The following is a 22,375-nucleotide window of genomic DNA, read 5'->3' on the forward strand; positions in this document are numbered from 1 at the left end:
TTTTACACTTATCAAAGTGAGACCTTTTTGCAACACCACCTTTAGCGCCACTAAACGCAGGCTTTTACTTCTTTTACTACTTCGTTTAAATTTTTGTGGAGAAACTTTGGTCAACTTCTCTTTAAAGTGTTTACAAAGGTTTTAAAACTTTTGCTGGTGTACTGTTCTATTCGTTAAAGAGTAATCAAACACTAAATCACCTTTTTTTGGCTGTTGACCTCTACTTGTATAAATGGGGCTTTAAAAGCGATGTCTGTTGCCACATTTTTAACAATTCAAAATATTTATGTCTATAATTTCTAAAATTAGTCTGAAACGTGCCATTACAGTTGGATTTTGTGATTGGTCAATTAATAAAAATCCTACATTATTTTGGAAGTTTCACGTCATCATGCTCTGCAGCTACAGTATAAAAGCCCCGCCCATCTTTGATTCTGAACCTGTCGTGTTAGCGTTAGCGTGGCTCCTAGCTGTATCGCTTTTGGTTGTGAAAAATCTATTGACTTGCTCAACTTTCCAGTGGACATGATAGTTAGGCAACAATGGTTTAGTGTAATTGGGATTGGATCCAAAGAACTCTGTCCAGGTGGTGGATTTCTAATGAATGCTTCACTCAGGATTGTTAGCGTAATACGTTAGCCTTTATTAGCTTATGATGCTTATTAGCTTACCACTCTCAGACAGGGACCCTTTCAGTCTGGACCATGAGTGCCTGAGTGAAATGTGATTCATATGTTAATTTAAAATTCCTAAAATAAATGATGACTTTTTTTTCTAAAAGAGATGCTTCTCGTCAGTTTAAGAGTTTTTAAGAGTTATTGAACATCTCGCTAGCTTGACTGAACTGTTTTTGTTGCCTCCTGCTTGAACTTTTGCCGTATTCTGCTGCGCTTTCCGTCAATAACATGACGTGATCCGGTCATGACATGCTGACTTTGAGTGGAGTATTAATCCGGAATAATAAACTTGAAATATATAGCATTAATCTCAATAAGAATAAATCAAACACTGAATACTGATTGGGAGACAGCATTCGATATCAGTTGAGTCATCAACCACGTGATTGGGCCCAATTTTTCAATCTTGGAATTGGATCGAGACATCCGTAGTACTAATAGCTGTTAATTTCTCTATAGAAGTCTCTGGGATTTGGGCTCTTTGGGACCCGCGGGTACTTCCTGTCTGGTTTGTCAAAGATCATGTGTTATTCATGCATTTCCAGTGACTTCTCCAGTGTTAAAGGGTTAACTTTAATACACTAAAGGAGCTGATCAATAAAGCATTTTTCTCTAACATAAGTAAAACCAAACCGTAAAAATAATTGTCTAAAGTTAAACCAACCCACCAAGAAGACCCATCCCATGATCTCTTGGGGAAACTTGGCAGAACACTTTGCGTCGAAGAAGGCCTTGAAATGACGCTGTTTGCCAGATACAAGACATCCAATTTGATTTCATTTCATTTTACTTTTTCATGTAGCAACACAGGGTCTCAAAGGGATTTTCAGATTAATAATTGGTATTTGTGGCTGAGGCTCTGTTAGAATGTTTGAAAAGACACCCCCCCCCCCACCACCACCCCGCCCAACTGAGTCTTGGAAGTCAGAAAGGCGACTTCCAGTCCTGTGAGGAATGCACAGAAGAGTTCAGCTCAGGAAACTTAATTGCAGCATCTACAGCTTGTTCCTGTGAGCATTACAAAATAATGATTCTGTTCTTACATGAAATTAAAAGCAAATTTTCTTTTCTCCTGGCTGGAGTAATCCTAATGGAAAAATCTTAACGTTAACAGCCTCACTCCTGTTGTTTTCCATGTATTACTTCATTGTTTGATGATAAATTGCCACTTGTCCCAACTCCCAATTAAACTCCCCGAGTGTTTGGTTTTCCATGTCTTGCAGCTTTCACAGCCCCCCCAAAAAAGCATCTCCCTTGCTGATGCGTTCAGAGTTTCCTTTGTTCTCTGTAAAATTAAGCAAAACACGCAGCCAAGTGTGAAGAACTGTTTGATGACAAACACTGAGAATTACTTTATCATGACAAATTAGCAGGCGACGCAATTTGCTACAGCTTTTAGATCATGTTTGACAAATTAGCCTGAAAAAAACAAGATGTAAAAGAACAAAGGGATGTGGATATCAGAAATGACATGTAGAGGGACGCAGATTGAGGGGTGGGGGGGCTTTAGGACGAGGTGTATGGAGGAAAATGGAGAGCGCCATGACAAACACATCCAGATTATTGATTTATTGGAGGGTATAGTCTTAGAGACGGGTGCAAGATTGATCAAATGGAAGGTTATCCTTACTCACAGAGGCAAGCTGTTTGCCAATACCCATCACAGCAAACTCCAAATGGTTCAAAGGATCCTTGACATTCAGCAGCGCTGCAAAGCCTGCAGCTGGCTGCTTTCTCAGATCGGACGGATTGTTTTTGACTCCACACGGTCTGGGAGATTCTGCAGTGTCCAGGAGTAAAACTGGAAGGGTCACAGAATTTCCAGAATCAAAGCAGGAGGTGTTCAGTTATTTTCTGGCGTTGCAGAAAAAATGGAGCTTTGTTTCCTGCATTGGTTCTAACCTGTAGTCAAACACTGGTAACTGAAGGGGCTCATAAATTAAGATGAAAGTTGTGCATTGTACTCTCTTTGTGTTTTCTTGATTTCATTCAATTATGTGTTGGGCAGAAGTTGCAGAGCTGTCATAATTACTGCTCAAAAACAAAGTTTCTTTCATTTCTGGGTATAATAGATGTTCTGATACCAGATTCCCCCCAAAAAAGCACTCTGATTTTCATTCCTGCTATGTGACAAATGTGTCCATGTTTATCTATGTTGTTTTTCTTTTGTATGTTTTAATGAATTTGGCCACAAAAAGGTATTCTCAAGAGTCAGTAAGACAACAACTTGCCTTTAGTAGTTTGAGCTAAAATGGTAAAGTGTCAAATTTCCATCCCAGAGGTTCTTTTATTTTTTTTTTATTGTTCCTATGTCTATATAGTTCAACAAAGTCCCACTCTGATCATCTTTTGAGATATTTAAAAAATGTTTCCAAAGGTCTTTTAAGCCATTATTTTTTTAACCCCAAAAAATAGTAATTTTCCAGAACATCCTTTATGCAGAATAACCGTAGTTACTAGAAATTTGCTATTAAGTTGTGATCGTTGGTGCAGTGCAACCCCGCCCCTCCTCCCCATCCCCTATGCTGGGAGTTCTCAGTTTACACACTCTTCCACTAGCTTACAGCCCTCACAGCCCCAACCTAACATTACAGAAACAATAAAATGACGAGCAATATTGGAGCTGTCCAGCCGTACAGTTGACGTTATTGATGTTGCTGTGATCAATACATTTAATCATTGGTTTCTCAGAATTCTTGATAAAATAATGAAAGCTAACATCAAAATCCTCTTTCATTGATTTACAATCCTTTCCAACTGCGGTCAAATGAGCCGCCGTTCACATTTCCGTGGTCACATCAAGAAGCTCCGTGGAGTCTGGTGGAGATTTTCCAGCGTTCTCAGTCCTGCTACCGTAAGTATTGGATGAAACTCACACCAAAAATCCAGTGATGCTGATTTGACCACAGAAATGTGAACGGCGGCTCATTTGACTGCAGTCAATGTGAAGATACCATCTTCTCTTCTCCAGAACCTGAACTAGACACTAGGAACAGATGAGGGTTTAGTGCATGTGCAGCAGAGCTGTTGATGGAAAGAAGATCATTCATTCAAACAGAGTCTGTCCAAGACAGTTTGATTGATTTAAAAGGAGAAATACTCAGAAATGCTAAAACAAAATGATTTCTTATTACATTTGTTCTCTTTCATAAGAAAAATTCCACACATACATGTTGAAAACTCAAAAAACAGGATTTTAATCAGAGGAGGACTTTAATATATATTCTCTATCATATTAAAAACACCAAAACAGTTTTTGTTGGAGTGGGTCTTTATTAATTATTAATGTTAACTGTTAATTAAACACATACAAGCTAGAGTCTTTGCGGGTGTCCATCCACCTAGTCATTCATCCATCCTTGTTCTGCTTTTCTGGAGCCAGGTAACAGGAGCAGCAGTCTAACCAGAGACGCCCCGCATTCCTCTGCTCAGAACTTTCTCAAGTTCTGCTAAAAGAACCCCAAGGCTCTTCCACACCAGCATACCCTGAATCCTGCCTCAGGAGGCTCCTGAAAGAGATGTCCAAACCAACTACTGGCATTCACGCGACGAGGATGAACAGCAGCTCTACTTTGATCTTCTCTCAGGTAACCGAGTTCCTGTTTCTAAGGGTGGGGTAAGGCCCAGATATGCAAAGGGAACTTGTATCCGGGATCACATCCTTTTGGTCATGAAAGAACCCTAAGTGTAGGGTTGCAACAGTAACCATTAAATCAAATTATTTACCATTTGGATCATCACTTTCTACATTAATATCATAACTAATAATAAGAATAATCTCTTCAATTTTTTAAACAATTCGCTGTTAACAGTCATTCATGAGCTAGAATTGATATTTATCCAGAATAAAATCAGATTGCGAATCAATCCATAAACTCTTGTAATATATATTTTTTAATGGATCAAATGTGACCAATAAAAAACAGTGACAAAAATATGGTTTAAAGAAACACACATGCCTGGCAGCACTTAGTTTGTTTGACAAATGTAAAGCGTTTTCACTTTATCTTCTGTCTTCGTCTGTCAGTCCTTGATTGATCTCTTTGTTTAAAGACCCAAAAAATGAGGCAGAAGGGAAGATGTGCAAGATGGAACTTGTATAATGCTCAATCAAAATCATATTTGACAAAATAAGAAAAGACACAATGTGGATTTTTGCAGAAATTCTAAAAGCAGATTTAGACTTTTTGAATTTACAAACAAACAGAAATGGTGAATAAACGTTCAAGAACTTTCTTTGTAAGTCAAAGTGCACTTGCTAATGTTTGTAATGGTATAGGCAGCAGAGAAGGGATGTTGTTTCTGCTCCAGCTGTCAAACACCATTGGTCGCTCCTTCTAAATCAGTATGTCTACAGCAGCACTTACCCATCAGTTTTATAAATAAGAAAGAAAAGGTTGTTTGTCTGTTCAAAGTAATTAATCTCATCATGTTTCCTTGAAAGCCTAATCTGCCTCGGTATTTCTTTCTGACAGGATTTCAATTAAAACATGGCACTAAGGAGCGCCTCTGCTTCTCGACCCATTGTCCATAAGCTTATCTTAAAGCACTGACACCACCGGATTTTTCATTTGCCCACCATACCTCATTTGGTGCTGCTTGTCGAACGGTTGATATGCCAGACAAGGATAGTTTCTTAATGGGCGCCATCACATTATTTTTAACTTGCGTGTCAGTCTCACCTCCTCCAGAAGAGCTAACAGGAGCGTCTGACGATCCTTCTGTCAGCGGAGAGCTTGATTTCAGCCAGCCTGTAAGCTCTCCCTTCATCTGAGCAAATTCTAATCAGCCCCATTTGCATTTTTATTTTGGGGGTGATCCAGTGAGAATTTGGTGAAGGTGCACAATCAATCATGCTGGAAAGTTTGTTGTTTAAACACAAAGCGGTACCCCTGTGTCCTCTCTGAACTGATGGATTCTAAAATGCTGTTTTTGCTTTTTAAAGGTTAAGAGGGGTTGTAAATGAGATGCTGGCTATTCCATTAAGTGCTGTCAGTTTGTGGTTGAGTCCACAATATAAAACAAAGTTTTTGCTATCACTGCAGGACTTTAATTTGGTTTCATTACTGACCTGATCCAAATGGCCCAACAGAAGATAACACGGGCTTAACAATGGTCAGCTGGAGGGTTTAGAGTTCAGTCAAACTTCTGTTCTGAGTTTACCAGTACTGTGCCTCATTCAGATTTAATAACCTGCCTGATGTTGTTGAAACAATTCCACCAAAGATTTTTCTCCAATAGGAGGATTTGATGTGTATTTCCAAAATATAAAACATTGAACTAAGAATTAGAAGAGCATTATCAGCCTCTTTGTTTTCGATTTAGAGACTACCTACTTTTGGCTTAGATTTAGAACATTCTAGCTGAACAAGTCCAGCATTTATAAAGCTACATTTGGAGATGAAGGCACTGATGTAGACCATTTCCTCTTGTGCTGTCAGGTACTGGTGCTGTATGGGACTCAAACTGCAGGAGACCATGCTTGGTGACAGGAAATATAGACATGACAAAACCATGGAGCAACAAAAGAGTGAGCTAAAACTATACACTTAAATAGACTGAGGACAATTAAATAAGGGATAATGCCCAGGGAGGTGAGAATTATCAGAGAGTAACAGACATCATGGAAGCCTGAACTCTCTGATGTGAAGTAGAGGACGGTTGTTTCTGTGCTGTCCCTTCATTTCTCACAAGGCTCACTTTAAAGGGAATTATCCCGCTCATACCAAACAAATAAGTATTCAATCAACTTTTAGTACTTTAATCAGGTTTAAATCGCCTTTATCCCTAAAGGGAATTATTTTATTTACGTGGTACGATGTGTTGTCATGGTAACTGCTACAGAACCCACACCAAACATGAACAGCAGCAGTGAAGGAATGTGGTATGCTAAGCACCGTAAATTAAGCAAAGCATCAGTTTACTATAGATTAGTTGCTATAGTCACTAACTGGTGCTTAGGTCAATGCAACGATATGAAGCACCAGGCTGTGCGACTGACACTTCTTTCTTAGTTGTGTGTTATCACTGTGGATTCTCAGCCAATCAGAATCGAGTATTTACCCCAAACCATAGTAAAAGAATGGAATGATTCCCAGCGCAGTGTGCATTATCAGAAATTAATATGGAAGTCTTATACAGTATGTTCAGGTTCAGGGGTCTGATAATGCCCACTTCAAAGCGCATTATCCCCTTAGACCATGATCACTTACAAAAGAATGCAATATTGTATTGATTTTTAGTATTTTATAATGGTTATTTTTGTCCATTTAGATTTTTTTTTTTTTTCACAAAAAAGCGGACTTTTTAATATGTGGTGCAGCTTGTTACATGAAACCTGAGCAGTGATATAGAACATTTAGACTGTGACCAGAACTTCTATTTTAGGCGAATTCTCACATTTATTTTGTCTGACGAGCCCAAAATTTGCAAGTCTTGTGTTACCAGTAGTATATATTTATTTTATGCATTTGAATAAAGTTTTTTTTCCCTCAATGTATTTAAGACTTGAATATTACTGAATGTTACATACTGAAACCCCAGGTTCTCTATTTCTGACTGTTTCTTCTTGAATCTCTGCGTTAAAATCTTTTGAAAACAGATCACATGACGTTAAAACCTCTGTCTGTAAGAAGCCTTAAGACAAGAAACACATAAACAATAATAATAAAATGTATCTTACATAGTGATTGTACCAGAAAAAGCTGATGCGACTGATTGAGTCGATGCAAGAATGTTCTATTGATGATTTTTACAGCAAAGTTGGCAGTTTCATTAAGATTGTAGAAAACAATTTTTTATATTTTCATATTTAGTCTTTGAACGCTTAATTAGCCCTGACATTCTCAACTTCCAAAGCTGACATTTAGGTTACTTTGATTACACGTTTGAATAAAGGTTTAGAGTTTCACTTTATATTCAAGAAAGAAAAGAGGACGGATAAAAGGAGTGAAGTGGGGTTTTCAAACTGAACACAAAATTTCTCATTACGAAGTTTATACAATCTTTTAACCCTTAAAAAAGGTTTCAAACCAAAACATTACTTTAACAAGAGTTGTAAATATATCTTTACTTTTTTCTATTTAATAAAAGGAACGTGTACTTTCTAATCATGTAAGGGAACACGTTTGACAGAATGTAGGTGACATAAAAGATGTTAAAGACATTTGGCACAAATCCACTAAATGATCTAATTTTGATGTAGATAATCTTTGTATATTTGGGCCAGTGCTGCATCTCTTTTTCAGTTTGAAGATGTCTCAGCTTTGGGTTATGAGTTTCTGGATTTTTATTCATTCCCTCCTGATAAGAGAGTCCAGCTGCTAAAGAGTTTTTTGTGCATCCTTTGAAAAGTTTAATTTGTCAAACGATGTGAGACATCTTTTCAAAAGTTGAGTGTTTTTTAAGGTTGTTTGTGTACTGAGGAGGTGTCTGGAAGTATTCCTGGTCTCTAAAGTAATGTTGACACAGTGTGGTGCATGAGTGACATGTTGTTTTGTTGATCACAAGCGTCTAAAAAAAGGGTCTTTGGTTTCTTTTTACACAGAATTCAAATAATAAATCTTTTGATGATGTTCTGCAATGTAGATAATGTCATTGATTTCTCATTTGAAAGATCACTTTCCTCTCCGATTGAAGAGATTTTGCTCATCGTTACCTCTAAGAAACCGCCTTTCTCAGACAATAGTAGCACGTACATGTCTTTATTCTGATCAAAGATCGGATTGGAATTGAACTTTGCACATGGACCTGAAAAATCTGTCACTCGTTTGATCGGATTAAACCATTTTGACACGCGGAGAACTGTCTAAAATTCAGGAAACAGCCGTAGAGGAAATGGCAGATTTCTGTTGTAAACAAACATGGCTTCTAATCTTCTAAGATCTTCTGAGCGTGTTTTTATTATTAAGCACCTCCCCACCTTGGTGAGGTGTTCCAGGCATGTTCCAACCCAGCAGTGTAAGACTGCTGGGTTTTATTATTTTCTTTTGGGGATGGACCTTGGTAGTCTTGATTTACGGTCTTTGTTTGTTTGTTTTCTTTAGGTAGTTTTGGTTAGGCAGCCCTTAGCAGGGAGCGTCTGACTCTGGGTCAATAGTCTCCCTGACTTATTTTTTGCTTGTCCAAGGATCCGATTCCCTTTTGGTTTGTCTTTTTGTTTGAACCAGTACACTAATTATTTCATTTTGTTCTTTCTTTGCAGGACAAAGAATTGAATAAACTGTGTTCCTTTTACTCTTACTGATGTCCAGTTTTTATGTTCTTGTCCCCTTTCATATTTATTCTCCTAGACCTGAGCCATTTGTTTATGGTGAGTTTGATGGAATTCTAAATCCAGTGAACCCTTAGCCTCACCTCAGACAAGCAGCAGGTGTTTCACAGAAAGTGCCAGATAGTGAGATTTGTCATCTGGTGTGCTCTCTTGCCACGTAGGCCGCTTTATTACTAGAAAAGTCCCAGAGTTTCCACTGCAGGCGCTTGCGTCACGCTCATCTCGTTTGACAGCTGTTCAAACTTGACTGCATCTGCTTATTTGGAGGAATAGTCTGCTGCTATCATTAGCACAGCCACAGCAATGCCATATTGCCGCTTTATACATCTGTTCTCAGAAGTAAAGTGTAACTGATGGTATTATCTAAAGCCGTGATTTAATAATCTGGTTAATCCTGTGGGACTTTTAGAAACTGCATGTTGTAGGACTGAACGCTCGCTGTGCTCTTGGAGGCGTGAGGAGCCTTAAAGTCAAGAGGAGAGTTTACGTTGCTCGAGATCAAAGTATTTTGGGGAATATTTATTTAGAAAAAATTAATGAACCCTTCTGTCGAAACTGGGAAAAAATTTATGCTCATAAAGATGACAAGCACAAAATCAAAACTTGGAATTAAAGAGAGGACAGAACAGCAAACACTTTTAGATTTCCCCATCAAACACACAGCAGTCCTGCAGTGTGGCAGTGATTAAAATGCATGCGTGTTATGAGGAAGGGCCGGGATTGGATGAGCACAGACAGAAACTATGTTTAGACTGGAGGAACACTAAGGTCATAAGAAGCTTTGGGGTGGAAAAAAAGAAAGCGTACCAACTCCTACCCTCCATCCCTTATTCCTTCACACTTTTCTGCAATCCCTGCCATTTCAGAGATTTATAAATAGTGTTAAGCCTGTTCTTGGCTCTCTTGTTGTTATGGGCCGCTCAGTTTGAGTGGCGGTTGTCACAGACAATTTCTATCATACTTTGATAGAAAAGGCTGCTCACTGAGGAGCAGAAAATTCCTTCTGAGTTGGCAAAGTCTTAGATGGAAACAAAAAAGTGGGGACAAGAACGAGTCCTGCAGTGTTTCAAACAAGGAAGTGTTGTAAGTCTTACACTTTCTAACAGGTATTTCTTTACTGAAGCGGAACAAAAGAAGCAGAATTTACTAAATATTTATGCGTACTTTATGGACTGCAAGGGTATTCAAATCTTACTTCCCTACACTATAAAAAATAACCCAAAAAAACAATTTGAATCCCATTTATTCAAACAAATTTGTTGTGAAATTTGGAGTTAAAATACCTTAACAACTGCCAAAAAATTGAGAAAACCATATTTTTGTGTGTAAAAAAAAAAAAAAAAAAAAAAAAAAACCTTTGTGGTGCAAAAACGACTCAAGTTATTTGTTCTCATTTATTAAAAAAAACAACAAGAAAATATGGTTTTTATTTTAAACTTTCTTCCGCTTCTTCCATCTGATCTGCATGAAAAAAGTAACTATTGTCCTGTGCTCAAAACAGAAAAAATACTGTAGGTATTTTAGGCATTTTACTAAAACTTTTAGGTGACTACTTTGTTTTCATGGACACAAGTAATCAGAATAAAAGCCTGATCCAGTCATGTAAACATGTCAATTGGAATGCCCTGATCAGACTCATTCGGATCTAAATTTCCTTCTGTTTAAGATAGGTGGATTATGCGGGTTGTTGATCCGATTGTAGTGCATGTAAACAATTCTTATTGTGGGTCATTATTCTGTTGAGTTTTGGAAGGTGTGGCGCTCCAGAGCTCAAACCGGACTGGCCGTTGTCTCTGAACCGAGCAGCCGGACTTGTAGTTTCATGTCTGAGAGCAGCAGAGGTGGCGTTGTTATGGCGTGCGCTCCAGAGGAAGCTACAAAGCACAGTTTGTCCGACTGCTGTGCGTCAGTGAGCTGCTGGTTTTGGACAAACCATTTGGAAAACTCAAACTCTGGAATTCACTGAAAGAGGAGAGGATGGAGGAGTCTATGGCACAACTTCATTTGTTTGCAAACGAACGTAATATTTCTTCTTCTATGACCGTTTCCGGTAGTTTAGTTTTGCAAATGTCAATATGATTTATTCCGATTGAACGTGTGGAGTATGTAAACGTGTATTATATTCAGATTTTTTTCAGACGTTTTCAGGGCCCATGTACACAATTTAACACAATTCAAATGTAATCCGAATAAAGACATTTTGCACATGAAATGTAATGATTTTGTACAAAAAGCTAGCCCATTTGGGTAAATTTTATCGTTTAATTTTATAAATTGAAAACGCGTACTATTTATTAAAGGGTAACACGGGCACAATTTACCCATAATAGCTAATTAATAATTAAAATAAACATACTATTTAAAAGGTATATCTAAATTTTATAACAACTTGACTCTCTTTTAATTACTATACCCCCCCAAAATGATCTTTTAATAGTGTAAAGACGAGAAATGGGCCTAATTGGTAGACTACTGAGCACATAATATCCCTCAATGTTATGTAATGAAAACTAAACGCAAAAGCTAAAAACAGAATCTAATAATCATCAGGGAACAGAAGCAAAAAAGCCAAGTCCCCTTCCACTGAGAAAATATCTGATGTAATTGGCGGAAAACCTCTTTTGTCTGCACCTCAAGTTTTCCGTTGGCTCTGTAGGAAGGGTTAGATGTAAACACAGACTGCAATAACACATCTTTGCCCTCGGGTTCAAATCCAGCCCTGATAGGTGCCATGTTGTGCAGACGGCTACACTGATTCTTATCAACCGTCTGCTGGTTCAGTGACAGCATGCATCATGTATTTGCCCTCTTATCATTTAATACATTTTTATACGTGTTTTACATTTTTTGGAATGCAGTGCTGGGCCCTCTTATGGTTTCCACTGGATCTCAAAGGAGACGGTGTTTGTGGAAAGATGCACTCTCATTGATTTGGGGGGTAATAGAATGCTTGACTGTGAGGTTATAATACTTTTATCTGCATCTGACAGTGTAAAGAAGCAGAAAATAAGAGCTGAGTATAATCGAGTTTGAGACGTTCTCTGAGCCCTCTTCAAAAACAGTTTCTTTACCCCGCTGAGAGAAAAGTGATAACAAAAGCAGCATAAAAATCATGCAGGGCTTTTTGAGCTGTTTTTCCAGTGTTTTTCAGCTGGTTCACAACTATTGGCTTCTGTAGCATTCTCTAATGCTGCAGGTTTCACTCTCATAAAAACTGTTTCTCAGAAAAGACTTTAAACCATCAAGCTGCGGATTTGAGAAAACTGTGGCTGACGAGGATTGTATGGAAGGGTCTCATTCGATTCATATCATAGTCAAACGTTCTGATACAGTTTGAGTTTAAACTCAAACATATGTAATACATGACAAAAGTGCAGAATTAAAAATTTAATAGCCTCAAAAACAAAATGAGATTCAAGTTTTATTAATCCGAGATAGTTATGAGTGACAGCCATCAATTGTAAAAGCAAACTGGAGCGAGTGAGTGTGATGTCACTCATTGAAAATCTGCTCTGACCAAATCAAGTCAATTCAATTGCCCTTTTTTTCCCTTTTTTTTTTTAACCAGATGTTGTGATTGATCCGAGTCTGACTTATTGTTTCTTTGGGAACCACTCTCCACAATCAGGAGTGAGCTGAGGGGTCCCTCAGTCCAGTTCTTATATACAGTCAATGGTGACAGCCCAATGATTGTGTATCGAGGGGTTTTACAGCCTTAAAACATCTATAGTCCATACACCCATTTTTTTGTCCTTTTCTGGGTCAGGGGCTGCAGGAGCCCAACCCGGCCACTTCTGGGCAAAGGCAGGATATACCCAGGACAGGTCGCCAGTTACGATTACACACCTATTCACACTCATATTCACACCTAGGGGCAATTTCGAGTAACCAATTAACCTATGCTGCATGTGTTTGGGCAGTGAAGGAAGCCGGAGTCCCCGGAGAAAAACGCACATGTATGAGGAGAACATGGAAACTCCACATAGAAAGGACCCTCTGGATGATTCTGTTTCAGGTCCCCCAGCTGGCGGGGTTCTCAAACTCAATTTACCTTGGACCCACTGAAGGCGGAGTCTGGCTGAGGCTGGGCCGTATGGGGTTTCATTTGTGCCAAAAATATGTTCTTGCGTCTACTCTCTATATCTTTGGTCCATTGTCTATGTCTACTGAACAAGTTTATTGAACATCTGTTCATGTCTATGTAGTACGATGCAATATCTTCTGCGTGTCCTGTGAAACGGCAGGAGCTAACAACGCTGTTTTCACTGTTTTTGGATCTTACGACAACTTTCTCCAAATAACTGAAAGGTAGATTAATTGATATTTGAAAGTGAATTTACTGAAAGAGAATGGTTTCCCGTGAGGAACTCCATGAGACTCGTCTTCACATGGCGCTGCCCAAACCAGAAATCAAAAGTTTTAAGCATTAAGGAAGCTGAAACATTGCAATGCAAATACAAAGCTGTCAAAGAAGCGTGGACATGCAGAAGACATTGCTTAGTAGACTTTGAACTTTCAGTTTGAGGCCGCAAAATATCGACTTGGGGGCCACAAATGGCCCGGGGGCCGCCAGTTTGAGACCCCCAGTCTAAGGGGAAGGGATGCCCAGTTTATTTTATCCTGTTTAGTTTATCAACCAGCTATTGTTTGTTTCATAAGTGATTTTATGTTTTTGGACAAGTACCAGTGTGAATAGTCAGTGTGAGACAACTGTATTTTAATATTGAGTTATACACATAAAGTTGAATTACGCTATAAAGGGCTATATAAGTGCACACTGTTGAGTTTCCCCAATCCTCCAATCGGTACTGTCCATCGACCTTCCCATGGAGCTTCACACCTGTGAAGGGTGAATTAGGCAGAATCAACATGGGATTACATAACCATAAACATCAAGCATGTTTGGAGGGCGTTGATGCGCCCGCGTTCTCCTCTTTGGTTGATGGAGAACAGGCTCCCGCTCCAGAACCGTTTGCTGTCATCCTTGCCCGGGTCTTCCTCCTGATGCGTCAAAACAAGACGAGGAAAAAATAATAATGATGGGGAAAGAGACTGCCCACACAACCTGAGGAAAACACCCACACGCACAACACGCGTTCAGCACTTTCCCCCAATTCTTATGAGTTTGACCCCCCAAAGCGCCCCCCCCCACACACACACACACATTCCATTTAGAGCACTTGCTCCTTGTTAAAAAGATCCAGCCCTGGACGGAGCGAGGGTGGTGATACTCCTAATGAAGATGAATATTCAGCTGCTTTAGAACGGCTCCTGGAAGCCTGCCCAGCCTGCACTTGCTGTTCCAGTCAAATTGGCGGTAGGGTGGGAGGGGGCTGGCGGTGGAGGAGATGACTGGGGTGGCAGACAGGCGGAGGAGACGTGTGCCGTGTGCCGGCAAATAAGCACACAAAAATGCATAAACAGTGACTACAGACATGCATGCATGCATGCGAATGTTTGCATCACAGAAACGCCTGACAGAAGAGGAAGTAAAGCAGAGAAACTGAGGCACAACTTCTCCTCCATCTACAAATCTACAAATCCATTTGCCATGGAAGGCTCTGATTAATGTGATCAGATACTTTAATGAAAAAATTGGAGAGACTATTTTTTTTTTTTCAGTGTCAGCTGGATATTCTGGCTTTGAAACCATAAATTCACTGAAAAACGGTAAAATTTCCAACATTAGGGTATCTCAATGATCATATCTGTTTGCCATTACTGCTAAATTCAGGAAAAATATACATTTATAGGGATTAATATCGGATCTTTTAGGCTCAAACGGCAAAGTTTTAAATTTCATTTTGAAAAAAAATATGGTTATTATTAGAGATTGTATTAATAAATTGCTATAGTTATAGATTTTAGATGTATTAACCCTTACATTGCCGAAAATAAATACAAATTGTATTGAATCTGAGCATATAAATAACATAATATTAAAAAAGGACTTAAAAAAATGACCCCAAATCCCCTTTAAACTCATTTTTTAAGGAACTTAAACCTATACTCTCAAAATAAGTTTGAATATTCGTTATATTTGTTATTTTTATTTATTTTAGCATTGTATCACTGTCCTGATTCAGTTACTTTTTGTGTTAAAATTTGATTTATTAATTTAGTACCCACTGGTGTTTTCATCAAACTGTTTTTTGATCGATTAGTCATTTCTGTCAGCTGTCACATCCTTCTTCAGAAGTGTTCCCAGATCAGCACAATTGTTGCCCAAAAAGGGTTTTTGCTGAATCTCAGCCCTCGAGGTTTTACCATCCTTACTTGATTCTTCTTTTTTTCTTTCTTGCTGCTGATTGCCTGGGTCAGATTTGGTCAATCAGAACCTGCGATCACCTGATAATCGGCAAGCGTAGGGCACAGACTGCTGCTAAAATAAATATCAAAAATTGGGGTGGTAGATTTTGAGGGAAAATGGAGTCTGGTATTTGAGTCTTCATCCTGATCTCAAGACACTAAAATGATTCAGCGCATACAGTATGTTTCTGGGACTGTAAAGCCTTGTCTCCACCATTTCCACTCAAAGTTGGACCGTCATGGGCCTGCGAGATGCAGACCGACCGCATAGTTTTGTGTAATAATAGTGCTGTCAATCGATTTAAAAAAAAAAAAAAATCAGATTAATCACAATTAATCTCATTTTTAAATGAATATATGTGGCCTTTGAGCAAAAAACAGGCCAGAGAGAAAATTGTTTCCTTCCTTTTTATTGTCTGAAATGTTTAACTAATAAAGTTAACTCAGATATAGTATTACTGCACTTTTACTCCAAAATAGCTCCAAGGTACTTACACAAGAAACAAACATTGTTTCTTCACTTTAAGTAACTTTAAGATGAAAATCTACCATGGTCCAGGTGAATACTTGATTCTGATTGGCTGATTGGGTGTGGATGTTCATCTTAAAAGGAAGTTCTGGTCCTCTTCAAAACAAACGTTTGCGTCATTATATGGACAAAAACAAGCGGTAAGAGGTGAACTTTCTGAACTGATGCTTTGTGTACTCCATCGTGACCCAAAATACTTAGTAGATCCATTTTATAATGGAATACTGGACTAGATCGGACCGGACAGTATTACCACTCAGTGAAAACGAGGCTTAAGAACATCAATGTAAAGTACATTTTTATGTACTTTTCTGTATGGAAATTGGATGCTATTAATGTTTGACATAACAATAAGTTTAGAGATTTCTGAATGGATTCCAGGTGATTTCAAATATAATATTTGAATATCTATCAAAAGAGCACCACATATACAGTATATCTGGATGTTTGTACATGAACATTCTGAGAAAAATAAAAACATATATCTGTGATAGAAGAGTGAGAAGCCCTGAAAATATGTCATAATAACTTGATGTTTCAGTAATTACACTTGGAAAAGCCTCAGGATGTGGCCCAAAGAATCCATTCAGTGAGAGATGGTGCAAATTCAGGAAAAAATGCACCGCAGCCAACATCTGAAGGAGCTTGAGACTGACCTGGAGCACTCTGAAATGGTGACTATAAACCACACTTCACCCCCCAGATCACAGGGTGCTGCTGATGGTAGGGGTAGATGAAACCACAGTAAGACCTGAGGACACAGAGCTGGTGATGACAGGAGACGCTTCAATAGAATATATTCCCTAAGACAAATGTGCGAGGCAGCACGGGAAACTAGATTTAGGAAATATTTTGGCTTTTTGTGCTGACCCAAAAAGTATATTTAATATTCTGGAATTATTTTGGAGAAAATTGGAGTGCACATAAAAATGGGTCAATAACACAGCAGTGGTGCCAACAGAGAGGTGGAGGTAAATGGAAGTGTTGGCAAAAAGGCTCACCAGCAAGTTTAGGTTGAGGGACAAAAGTAAGATGATCACGTCTCCTTTTTTAATATTTTGATTTAGTTTTTTACATACATTTAACTGAGAATGACATGATTTGAATAAACGGAACATAATGATTGAGATAAAATGAACTATAATTATTAAAAATGGAAGGCAAAAAATATGAGATCTTTGTTTTCTCGAAAAAACAAGATGACTTATCACGAGAAAATAACTAATACAGATTTAGTTCATTTTCACGGGAAAGCTATCTTCGTTTTCTCAAAAAAACGAGATAATTCATTATCACGACAAATCAAAGTTTTTTTTTTTTTCTCAAGAAAACAAGATTATAACCATGAAAAAACCACGATGGATTTTCTCTGGAAAACTATCTTTGTTTTCTTGAGAAAACGAGATAATAACTCGTTATAACGAGAAAACAGTCTCAGCGTCTCTGTGCAGGAAAAGGGAGAGGGGACACTTTTTTCCTTCTTTCTTGGTTGTCTTGTTATAACGAGAAAACGGTCAAAAGAAAAAGTAGTGCAGGTCATTTCCGGCTTCACAGGTGATACACAAACATTTATAAACTTTTTGTTTTTGCTTGAACTTTAGAGGAGTTTTCTCCATTTCTTTACCTGACATTGAAGATTTTCTTTGTCAACTTCTCCCATATTTTGCTGGAGAATGTTTAGATTGCAGAAGTTCAACAGTTGAGTTGAGGTGTTTGGCTACAAGATCACTGCTGTCTTGCAGAAGACTCATGAATGTTGGCAGAACGACACATGGGAATTTCTTATTCTTTATTATTGCAATAGACGTTTTCTTGAATGTCTTTTCACCAGCTGTTGTGCACGCACAGCATTGGTCTTATCCTTGAAGGATCTTGAAACCTGCTTGAGAGCGCGGACTTCCACAACCTTTCCGTCCAAAGCAAACTCCTGCTTTTAAGAGGCATTCAAGGACGAGCCCTGTGTTGCTTGCTCTGGGTTTTCAGAGCATTTCTGCCTGAATGACGGGAGCTGGGATGCCGACCGCACAGCAGGAAAGTGCTCCTTGACTTGAGGCAGAACATGCTTTCAATCCTGTCCAAACCTTTCACCACTAATGTCTCTTTTTCTTCATTTTCTATAACCAATGGAAAGACATTGCACTTTGCTGAAAGTGAATTACAATTGTTTTTTTTCAATTCATTGAAGTGTTTTGGAAAAAATTGCAGTCTTAAAACATTGTTTAGATCTCAGAGTGATAGACATATACAGCTGCAGAAGAAAATATGTGAAGCCTTTGGAATTACTTGGTTTTATGCATAAACTGGACATACAATTGTGCTCAATAAAATCATAAAAGCCTATATTGGTGTGATTGAAAGAGGCAATATTTTTCTCCATCATGTGTCCATTTCATACAGAAATTGAGGGACTCCCAAAGAGTTCACATACACTCTACGGTAACTGTATATGTAGAGAATATTTTCAAACAAAAGTAATGAATCATTTCATTTCAAGTCTGTATTTTGGAAAATGCTTTAATATCTTCCTGTCCTCACCTTAACCTTCTCACTGCTGACTTTTGCACTTTTATTATGTTGTTAGCACACATCAAAGGTTTGTGAACATTTAAAAAATTGTGTGTTTTATCGCTTTACAGTATTCTCAGCTGACTCCCCTGCTCCTTTTTGTTTTTCAGCATGTAAAAACTCAAACTTTCAGTGATTTCAGTAATCTTGGAATCGAAACGTTCAGGTTGTTAAGGACATTACTGCTTGTGTGTTTGGTTTTCATAAACTTTACAGTTTTTGAAATACTGAGAGAAATATATCCCATATATAATCAATTAGAAATTCCTCAAATCCTTCAACAACTTTGTGTACTTTGAAATTTCTACATATATTTAAAGCTAGAGACTCCATTGAACTTTAAAATGTTCAGAAACCACTGGGTTTTAAGGGTAATTGACATTTAGCTTTTTTAGCATTATGTTAGCTGTTTTTGGCTAATTTAGACATGTTTCTAGTTTGGAGTTTAGCTAACATTTTAGCATCATGCTAGCAGGTTTTGGATAATTTAAACATCTTTCAAGTTTTTTGGGCATATTTGAAGTTTAGCAAACCGTTTATCATTATGCTAGCTGTTCTTGGCTAATTTAGATATTTTCCATTTTTTTTTTTTTGCTAATTTGGCATTCAGCTAACATTTTTGCAAGCTTTAAGCCTCAGCTAAGCAGCTAATGCTGTATATCTATTATTTATTTGGCATATTTGTATGTGAATTAGTCTCTTAATGGGCTTCAATCCGTTAGGAAGAACATACATTTTTGCCAAAAGCTGAAATGTAAAAATAAAAAAATAAATGCATAAATAAATAAAGATATGGTTTCGACAGATTTGATGCAGATTGGTTATTACCTTTAACTTAGATTGTAAATAGATTTGTACCAATAAAGTTAAATTTATTATTACCAAATAAGATTTCAAGTTAGAGGAAATAAGCAAAAAATATCATTTTAGTTTTAAAAGTCACAGTCTTATTTTTAAATTGTAAAACACATTTTACTCTATTTTCTTAAAAAAATTCTTGCCTATAGTTTGCTGCTCAACGCTTTCTGCTGCCATGTACTGTCATGCTTCAGACTACCTTTGGCCACAGCTGCGAGCAGATTCCTGTTGCCAGGTGGAGGAGGAGATGGAGGGAGCCGCCGGCCATTAGCGGTGCCGGCTATTGGAAGTAAAAAGAGAAGAAATGTGGGGCAGCTTTGCCACCCGTTTGAAGTAGAGACAGCTTGTTTGTGAAGTAGAGGCAGCTTTCATGTCCTGCTCTCATGTGACCTGAGGAGATCTTAGCTTCATAAACCATATTGACTAGATCCCCCTCGAAAAATAAAGAAATAAAAAATGAAATACCCCGACACAATTTATTCCAGCACTGATGGAGCTCGGAAGCCTGCAGCTTTATGAAGTGAGATGAGTGGCTGAGTGGTGGGAGTTTCAAGGCCATCGCTTGACGTGTTTCACCAACACAAGAACATGGAAACAATCTTAAGTGTTGACTCATTACCTGAGTAGTAAATAAGCGCTTTAAGGGAATGGTGCGACAGTTAATTTCGGGCTGCATAATAACACCAATGCTGTGACATCTGATCAGGATTCCTTAATGATACTGTCACACTCCATCAGCACTCACTCTGCGACGCCGTAAACGATTGTGTGATTAAACATGAATTAAACGTGAAACCATGAAATTGCAAGTCCTCCCACCACCTTCTCCAAAGTTAAAGCGCGGGGCTCCTTCCAGAAATGTTTTGACACAACTGCTGATCCAGCTCTCGCAGATTCGGGCTTGAGAGACTTAGACGTTTTTTTGTCGTCTCTGCATTTCTGGGGAGGGAATTGGCAGATTATTTGGTCAACCTCGATCAGTTCCACCACAGCTTAGGGGGATACAAGCTCGCTGACTAATATTGCCCAAAATCCATCAAAGTCAAAGGGCTTGTCCTTTTTTTAAGACTCGAGTGTTCCAATCTGGCACTTGGCGCATCAAAGCCTTCACAAACAGAGGCCGTACCCCGCCTGCGACTGCTCTGACTGATCCAGACCAAAATAAATCGTGCCGTCTGACAGCATGAAAGTACCTACTGTAACGTCGAACGAGACGACAGTTGGCTTTAATCTTCAAAGCACCCTTGTGACATCACATAGTTTCTTTTAACGGTTTTATATCTAAAAATAAAAAAAAGTTAACACGCATCTCACTTCCCTCGAGCCCTTCAGAGGTCTTGACGTCCGTTCAGTTTGCAGTTGTGGATGTACTGATGTGCATCACCTGTTGGCGTTCAAATCTAACACTTCCATGGTCAAATATCAAGTGGTAACGGTGAATACAAGAAAAGCGGCGTGATAATTGTGTTCCGCCAGCAGTCCAGACCTCAGATATCTTCTTTGCCAGGAAAAACCTCATCATCTGATGGCGTGGGAACAGTGTTGATCCTGAGCGCACGGAAGAAAATGACACAAAAGGATAAAAAAAAAAACTTACAAAGGAACTTTAAAATGGTGAACATTTTTTCATGAATAGGTAACCTTAAAAAAGGCAAGAGTAAAATAATCCATCTAAAATTTATTTTGCTTTTTGTTTCCCCCAGTTGTTTAATTATTTGTTGTTTTTTGTGTGTTGTTTTTTTTTTTTTGTTCATCCCCTGTATTTTATTTATAATGTCTGCACCCTTCTATATGTTTATCCTAAATGTGTTAAAAATAAAAGAACAATTAAAAGAAAGTGATAAACAAAAATAAAATGAAAACACAGAACTAGAATGTCTGGTTTGTCTTAACTAGATTTTGATTTGTTGATGGGATTTAGTGCAGGTAGAACACACCCCAAAAATCAGTCAAATGTTTTTGTCAGCATTAATACAAAGGGAAGAATCAAAGCTTTTGAAAAATGTGTTAAAGCAGGAAGAAAATCTTGATGACCCATTTTAAGATGAGTCTTCCCATTATAATTGAAAACTGAAGATGTTTGTGACTTCTCATGACTATCAATGATTCATTTGATGGAGAAACACTAAAAGCAATTTTGGGAAACATCAGAATACTTGGCTTAGTGATACTTCGCTTGTATCGATTAAAAAGGCGGGCAAGGCGACATTTAATTCTGTAGGCAAGCATTTATTTCACGGTCTTATTTTAGTTTTCCACTTAAACCTCCGACCTCTAGATGGCAGCACAGCACACAAAGCCTCTTTGAGCAGCTCTACATCGCACAGAAACAAAAGAAGATTTCACGAGAACCATCTTGTGATGCTAACTCTATGTGAACTCTGAGCCTCGCAGTTATTAAATGGCAAAATGAGACAACTCAGTTTTAATTGAGGATGAGTACGAAACTGAAAATCGGTGCCAAGTTGGTACAGTTACCGTATTGTAGATGCACAGGGCACAAAACATGAGCTCAGCAAGGCTTTAGTCACAATATTGAAGGGAAAACGAGTGAAAGATTATAATTTTTATCGACCTGTTGGATCAGAATGATGTGTACTAAAAAAATATAATGCTTCCATTTGGCGCCCTTGTTAACCTATGGTGTTGTCCACACCAGGTGCAGAGCGCCGTGGTCCTCCGTAGAAGACTCGCGCCGTGCAGCGCATCGTTTCAGTGTCTGATCTATTTTGTGCGCGAGCGATCCTCGTCAATTCTGGCAGGAAGTTACATCAAGATACATGAGAAAATCTGGTTTATTTTCAAAATATAACAAACTTTTCACAATAAAACACCATGGTTGACAAATGTGATCATGTTTTTGTATCTAAACCGACTGTAGAGATGAAAATAAACACACAATCACAACACACACTTATCTCTGTGTGTCTCAACAATTGATAAAGAAGTATAGACCTACTAACTACTTGCTTCTTCTTAGCAGAAACATGGGGTAATATCTTTAGGTTATTAACTTACCCATAATGGCAAAAACTAATAAAAAGCTCTAGCAGAAGCGCATGACGACCGTCGTGGAAAAGGCTTAGATCTGAATTGCAGGAGGGAGCAGATGCTGCACACGCTCAGCTCTGCGGCGCTTCAGCGTCTAGTGTGAACGTGGCGCAG

At 38.3% G+C, this 22,375-nt stretch overlaps 1 long non-coding RNA gene across 1 annotated transcript in view; it reads left to right on the forward strand.

The window, feature by feature from the left end:
• LOC112161245 overlaps window positions 1-20,888 on the forward strand; it is a 21,741-nt gene extending 853 nt beyond the window's left edge. The window contains exons 2-4 of the long non-coding RNA XR_004947660.1: window positions 4,060-4,264; window positions 16,329-16,461; window positions 19,405-20,888. This is a non-coding gene — a long non-coding RNA (uncharacterized LOC112161245). The remainder of the gene's footprint in view (window positions 1-4,059; window positions 4,265-16,328; window positions 16,462-19,404) is intronic.
• Window positions 20,889-22,375: the final 1,487 nt, after the last annotated feature.

Source organism: Oryzias melastigma, linkage group LG3 (assembly GCF_002922805.2).
Source record: "Oryzias melastigma strain HK-1 linkage group LG3, ASM292280v2, whole genome shotgun sequence".
NCBI classification, from domain to species: domain Eukaryota; kingdom Metazoa; phylum Chordata; class Actinopteri; order Beloniformes; family Adrianichthyidae; genus Oryzias; species Oryzias melastigma.